This window comes from Phalangium opilio, unplaced genomic scaffold, assembly GCF_054372755.1.
Source record: "Phalangium opilio isolate 3A_F unplaced genomic scaffold, DU_Popi_V2 ptg000002l_1, whole genome shotgun sequence".
In the NCBI taxonomy this organism is placed as follows: Eukaryota; Metazoa; Arthropoda; class Arachnida; order Opiliones; family Phalangiidae; genus Phalangium; species Phalangium opilio.
Window position 1 is genome coordinate 11,063,500 of NW_028324144.1, and position 5,891 is coordinate 11,069,390.

Sequence of the window (5,891 nt, forward strand, 5' to 3'; positions counted from 1 at the left end):
TAGGAACTAGTAAGCCTATTGGTGATTCTACGGTTATATTTTTATCTCAGTGATCCGTCTTTAATGTTTCGAGCACCCCTATGTATTTAAGGGAAGATGCCACGCAAAAATGAATTAAGACAATAAAACTGTAACATTTTAATGGGTAAGAAATAGAGGGTCAACATATTCTTGTGTTTCATTATTATTTCTCCAACAGTTCCATAAAAGTTGGACATTTACATACATTGCTGGAGAATATCCGAATTCGAGTATAAGATAGCTAACAATTTACGGCATACTGACAAATGTCAAGTTCAAAACTGGGAATGAAGGTACATTTTAGGAGTTCATGGACGAAACTTTTTTGGCCTCCAGTTTTACCGCTCTCCATTGTCGAAGCAGTCTTCTTTCATAATAACTTCGGCTAACGGTGTTTCTTTTTTTGTATTTCGGTCCTCCATTTTAAAATTTATAATTGACAATTGGACTTCTATTCAAAATTAATATCTGATATGTGTATCTTCTTTCTTATTAATGTATTGTTTTGTCCCGGTAACCACATTATATAGGCTCATGCCTCTGTGTTTGCCAGTAGCTTTGGGTTACGAAATAAATATTATTATTATAATTATATATCGCCTTTCGAGATGCTCAATATCTTCTTGATCTCTTCCAACCAACAATCTTCTTCATTGACATCATTTAACCTATCTGTGTTCCCCGATGTTTAATCCAGTTATCCTTCCTCTGATGTGTGGTGTTTTGACAGTGAATGAAGTTATTAAAGTACATTGTCCCTGTATTGCTATCTTTAATTTGCTAAGATAAACCTGTTAGTAACAGAAGAAAATGAAGAGAAATTCCTACTATAGAGGTCAAAAATAGTTCCCATTCGGGTTCATGTCAAACACGTCATTACCACAAATCTATAATAAAAAAGCATATGAATATTTCTATTTGTTAGACATGTGTGCAACATTATTTACCAGTTGAACATTAATGCAATAGTTGCTTAATAAAAGGTAGAAGTATTTCTTTCGCTGTTGGTGCTTTGATTATAAAATAGGTACAGTTCATGGTGCCAAGTGCCAGGGAAGATGGCTGTGACAATCATGGAATATATATTATAAGCACATTGAATCAGGCTTTCATGATCCATAAGGATTAGGCAATCATATTTGTATCAAAACACAATTATCTTGGTCATGGCCAATGAATGACGAAATACCTTCGCTATGGGATGGTGCCTCATTTCATGTTCCAATCATTTACTAGCGTGCCTCTGTTGCTTGAAACTTATCTTACAGAACCAAACAATAAGTCAATAACAGAAACAATAAAATTTTTCTTTACTACAGTCTACAGAGCACTTTCTTCGTCATAAGCCTCGGTGTAAATCCTTTTCGACTTCGGGCAGAGTTCGACTTCATTTTCCCACAAAACAAAGGCATATTTTTTAAATGATAACAACGCAAACCCTTATATTTTGTAAACTAACAGTATTTACAACAATAAATTAGTTGTCTTTCTTTCAAAAGTCAACAACACCAAGAACAATATAGTCCATTACCTGCCATTACCGCCATTAGCAACGACGAAGTGTAGTCTGCTAAGTTCCGGTGGAAAAAGAAAGCAAAAAAACCGGTCAATTAACCGATTCATGATGCTGAACGGTTTGCCGAGTTCTAAAATTACTACTTTGAATTTGGTGTATATTTTGACACGTGTCAATGTCGTCTGCTCGATAATTTCAACCTATCACAAGTCCTAAGTGAGTTTTGCCCCAAAACCGCCACCGTCAATGAAAAGCCCTAAGTTCGATCCTGACCGACCAATCAGCGCGCTTAAGTCCGGGGGAGGAGCATACTTTTTCTGTAGAATACGGCCCAAGGTGTCTTTGCACTGTGTTGGAACAGGGGAAAGTTGGAAACTCCAGCGCTCCAATCGGGAGAAATCTTGGTTATGAATTTAGGTGGATTTTTTTCAATTCTCTATTTCTTTTTGCTATAATATTAGGCCTAACTTTTAAGCCTAAAACGCAAATGGTTATGTATACTGTACTCTTATTTAAGAATAGTTTTCAAATGCGAACTTTAGGGATAAGATACTTGTTTTAAGGAAACATAGATTGATTAAACGTAATTATTGAGCTTAACAAACATGATCTTTATTCTTGAAAATATTAAACATCAAGATAAACATTTTAATCACTTTTTTTAACAACCGTCGCACATGCCTGCATCTTTATTGCATACACCTTTTGCTCCATCAGGACACCTACAAGAATAACTTATCCTTTCTATATAACGAACGGAACTGCAGTCTATAAAATATATTGAGTTATATTGAGTGAAAAAAAGTTCTTAACTCGTTTAATTATGGAAATTGTAATACCATTATCGCAGTTACATAAATTATTCTGGTCGCAAGTTCCCATTATAGGACGACGATCTCCATTAGGTCCAACTTTCTTTTTATAACAAGAACAATACTTTCTTTAAAGATTTACAGCACTACATTCTTTAGGAAAGACGGTGATTTAAAAATCATAAATAAAACCTTAAAGTCTTAAACGCTGTTTTTTTTTATTTATTTATTTTTCTGCATGGGAAAATTGAGAAAATCTGTTTAACAACTTACTATCTCTATGCTTGGCAAGAAGCCAATAAAAAACAAATAAGGATTCCTCGAGACATTGGTTTTTTTTTCAGTTCAGGAAAAAAGTTTAAAATTAAATTAAAGAATTGAAAGATCAATTTAACTGACACGCGGTGTTATTCCCTTTAATTATAATTATATTTAAGGCAAAAGTTTTAAAAATCTAGCCTCAAACTACGGAATATTTAAATATCAGAAAATGTAGATTGAATTTCCTCTCAAATTATAACTAGGTTTTTAGCTTCTATTAGAAATTTAAACCTCCAATGTTTTCCCCAAATAATTTTATAAAAACAATTTATTAAAAAACAAAAGAATTGGTTTTGTAATGAAAATTTAAAAAAACAAATTCTTGTAGTTTAAAATTCCGATTTTAAATAAATTAAAATATTCAAAAAGTTTTCTTCTCAACAATTTGAAGCTGAGGAGAGTTTGAAGCTATAAAGTCCTTCGAAGTTCTTTGTGAGAATGAGAATGATGATTTGGCAACGAAACCTTGCGTTTTATTCAAAGTTTAGTCGACGTAGCTCCATCCATGGCAATTATAATTGAAGTATATTAAACGTCCACGCAAATTCAAAACAAAAAACACGTGATAAAACCCTACGTTATTCGTTGAAAATTTTTAAAAACTCGTCTACATATGTCATGTACTTTTTTATGAAGTTGCTCCAGTCCTGGACACCCATGAATACGTGTACAGCTTCATTGTTTTTAAATTTCATATTAAACGCAATTAAAAATGCTCTAGTGAGAGACCAAGGCCTAGGCTTATTTTTCTTTTTTAGTAAGTTCATGATGTGTTCTCTAAACAAAACGCGGTGGTTTGTTTTTGCGTGCCTTTTCTGGTCTACATAAACGGGGGTTTCGAATGTACTTTCTACGGTATTTGACAAGATGTTTTTGCACTGTGCTGGAATAGGGGAAAGTTGGATAGTTTTTCTCTTTTGAAACTCCAGCGCCGCAATCGGGACGAAACTGCGTAATGCATATGCGAAATTTTCCAAGGTTTAAATTTTTCAAACCTCCAAGTTTTTATTTTTGCTTTGATGCTGCCATCTATGGCAACACCAAAGGTATCAGCTCTTTAAAACGGACAATTTTGGTGTGCACAAGCCCCTCCTTTTTTTGGTGTTTATAAAGGCCCGTTCAGACGACACTCTTTTTCCCGCTACGCTCGCTGTGCTGGGCTCATCAGATTTTCTGGTTTCACCAGCCTCTAGAAAATGCGCTGTTCACACGGACAAATTTTCTCATTCTTGATCTCAGAAAAGCGAGAAAAAAAGTTGAAAAAATTCAACTTTTTTTCTCTCTTTGCTCGGCACAGCCAATAGAGTGCTTCCGATAATGACGTCACTCTTTGTTGTGTAGTATGCCACTCTGTGGAAATGTGTTTTCTTCGGTTTCACTAGTTCGAATCTCTTGAAATTTTAGCGATAAGTATATTGAAGGGTTTTAAATTATCGAGCAAAGTTTAAAATGATTAGCTGTTTTCCTAACATTCACTAAAATTTAGTTTGTGAACAATCACAACGTAGGAAATTTTTAAGAACTATTCGTTTTCAAACTTTGCACGATAATTTAAAACCCTTCAATATACCTCTCACTGAAATTTTAGTGAAAACACATTTCCACAGAGTAGCAGAGTGTCGTCTGAACGGGCCTTTAAGCCGGACCGCCGCTATTGGACAGGATTACTGTTGCTATGGTTCCTACCTTTTCCTTTACCGAATCCCCAGTGTCTCTCTTGTTTAAATTTTTTTTACCGTGTTATCATTATGTCGAGCGGCTCGAGCCAGAGGGGTAATCTATTCAATATTTGATCTAGTTCCATTAATTTTAAAATGAACATATAACTAAATAAACTTCATCTCGGTGCGCCAATCCTTTAACGACAATTATGTATAAATTGATCGTGTATTGTGGCCAAAGGGAGGATTCTAGAAGTAAGCAAGCAAAGGCTTAGCTTCGTTGAGTCCGAGTCTCCTTAACACTTAGAATCATTAGACTTACAGACCTATTTATATCCTCAAAACCATTCTGATTACAACAGTATTGCTTATTTACCATTCAAACACCGTTGTCGAAACCACAACAACGGGTTTAACATTAAAGGTGATTCAATCTGGAGTCTAGCTGTCTAGGACATTCAGTAAGAAAATATGAAGCCTGTAATATGTAACACTATTATGAATACGTAAGGAGTATTCCTACTAACATTAACGGTGAATCAATCTGATTATGACAACTAGGACATTCAGTAATGAAAAGATGATCGTAAAAACACCATTGTGTAAAGGTAAGCATTGTTAAATACAACGTTTACAAAAAGAATGGTTTTTTACAGACATTCACGATGAATCTATGCATGGCTAAATTAACTGACATCAACATGTTTTTCTACTAATCCCCTCACAATTTTCAACCTAAGAAATCGCAGCTGTAAGGCTTCATTCAGCCCTAGCTCGTATCCCCCCTCAGGAGCAAAAAAAAAAAAAAAATGGTGAATGAATCTGATTATGATCGTATTAATTAAATTCGTAGGTTGGCTTAGTTTTCAACTAATGCAGGACAACATAAAATTTCATCTTAAAATATATGAACCTAATATCTGAAAATATGAATTTAATAATTCCTTTTGGACATGGTTGAATTTTTTTAAATTTTCAAATCTCTGTGAACTCAAATTAATAATGTGAGCTAGAAAATGTTTATGTTGGAAATCTTTAGTCTTTAAATAATTAATTTCAATCATTATGACATGAGTAAGATATTATGTTTCCTTTAAATATAAAAAGGCAAAACAATTACATGGATAAAGGATACACGCGGGAAAGTTTGTTTTCACGCTTAGAGGATAGGCAACTCCCCTAGCGACTTATAATTATTTAACTTTATATGAATATGTTTCATTGACTTAAATTACATTGCTAAAAATTATTAGGTGGGTAGCGATTTCAATTTTCTAATCTAATTGCAGAGTTGAATTGTAAACTCGATCAAAATTTGTCAAATATTTTTTTAATTAACCATAAATTTAACAACGTGTGGCAAATTACTATTAATTTAACTTTTAAAATACGTTTGGTTAAAATAAGGACGTTAACTTAATTGAATTTTCTAGTCAAATTACAGATTTGAATTGTAAAGTCTATTAAAATTTGTCATATATTTTTTTAATTAAAGTGTTAGTGACATAATTTTCGTCATCCTCAAACTTAAAATGCGAAAAAAATCCTTGAAAAATCTAG

General features: G+C 33.4%; 1 long non-coding RNA gene across 1 annotated transcript; it reads right to left on the reverse strand.

The window, feature by feature from the left end:
* Positions 1-697: 697 nt before the first annotated feature.
* Positions 698-1,690, reverse strand: LOC149719754 (uncharacterized). The gene is made up of 5 exons (XR_016378979.1): positions 1,553-1,690; positions 1,336-1,475; positions 1,211-1,282; positions 969-1,083; positions 698-908 (listed from the first exon to the last, which is right to left on the reverse strand). It is a non-coding gene; the product is annotated as an uncharacterized LOC149719754 (long non-coding RNA).
* Positions 1,691-5,891: the final 4,201 nt, after the last annotated feature.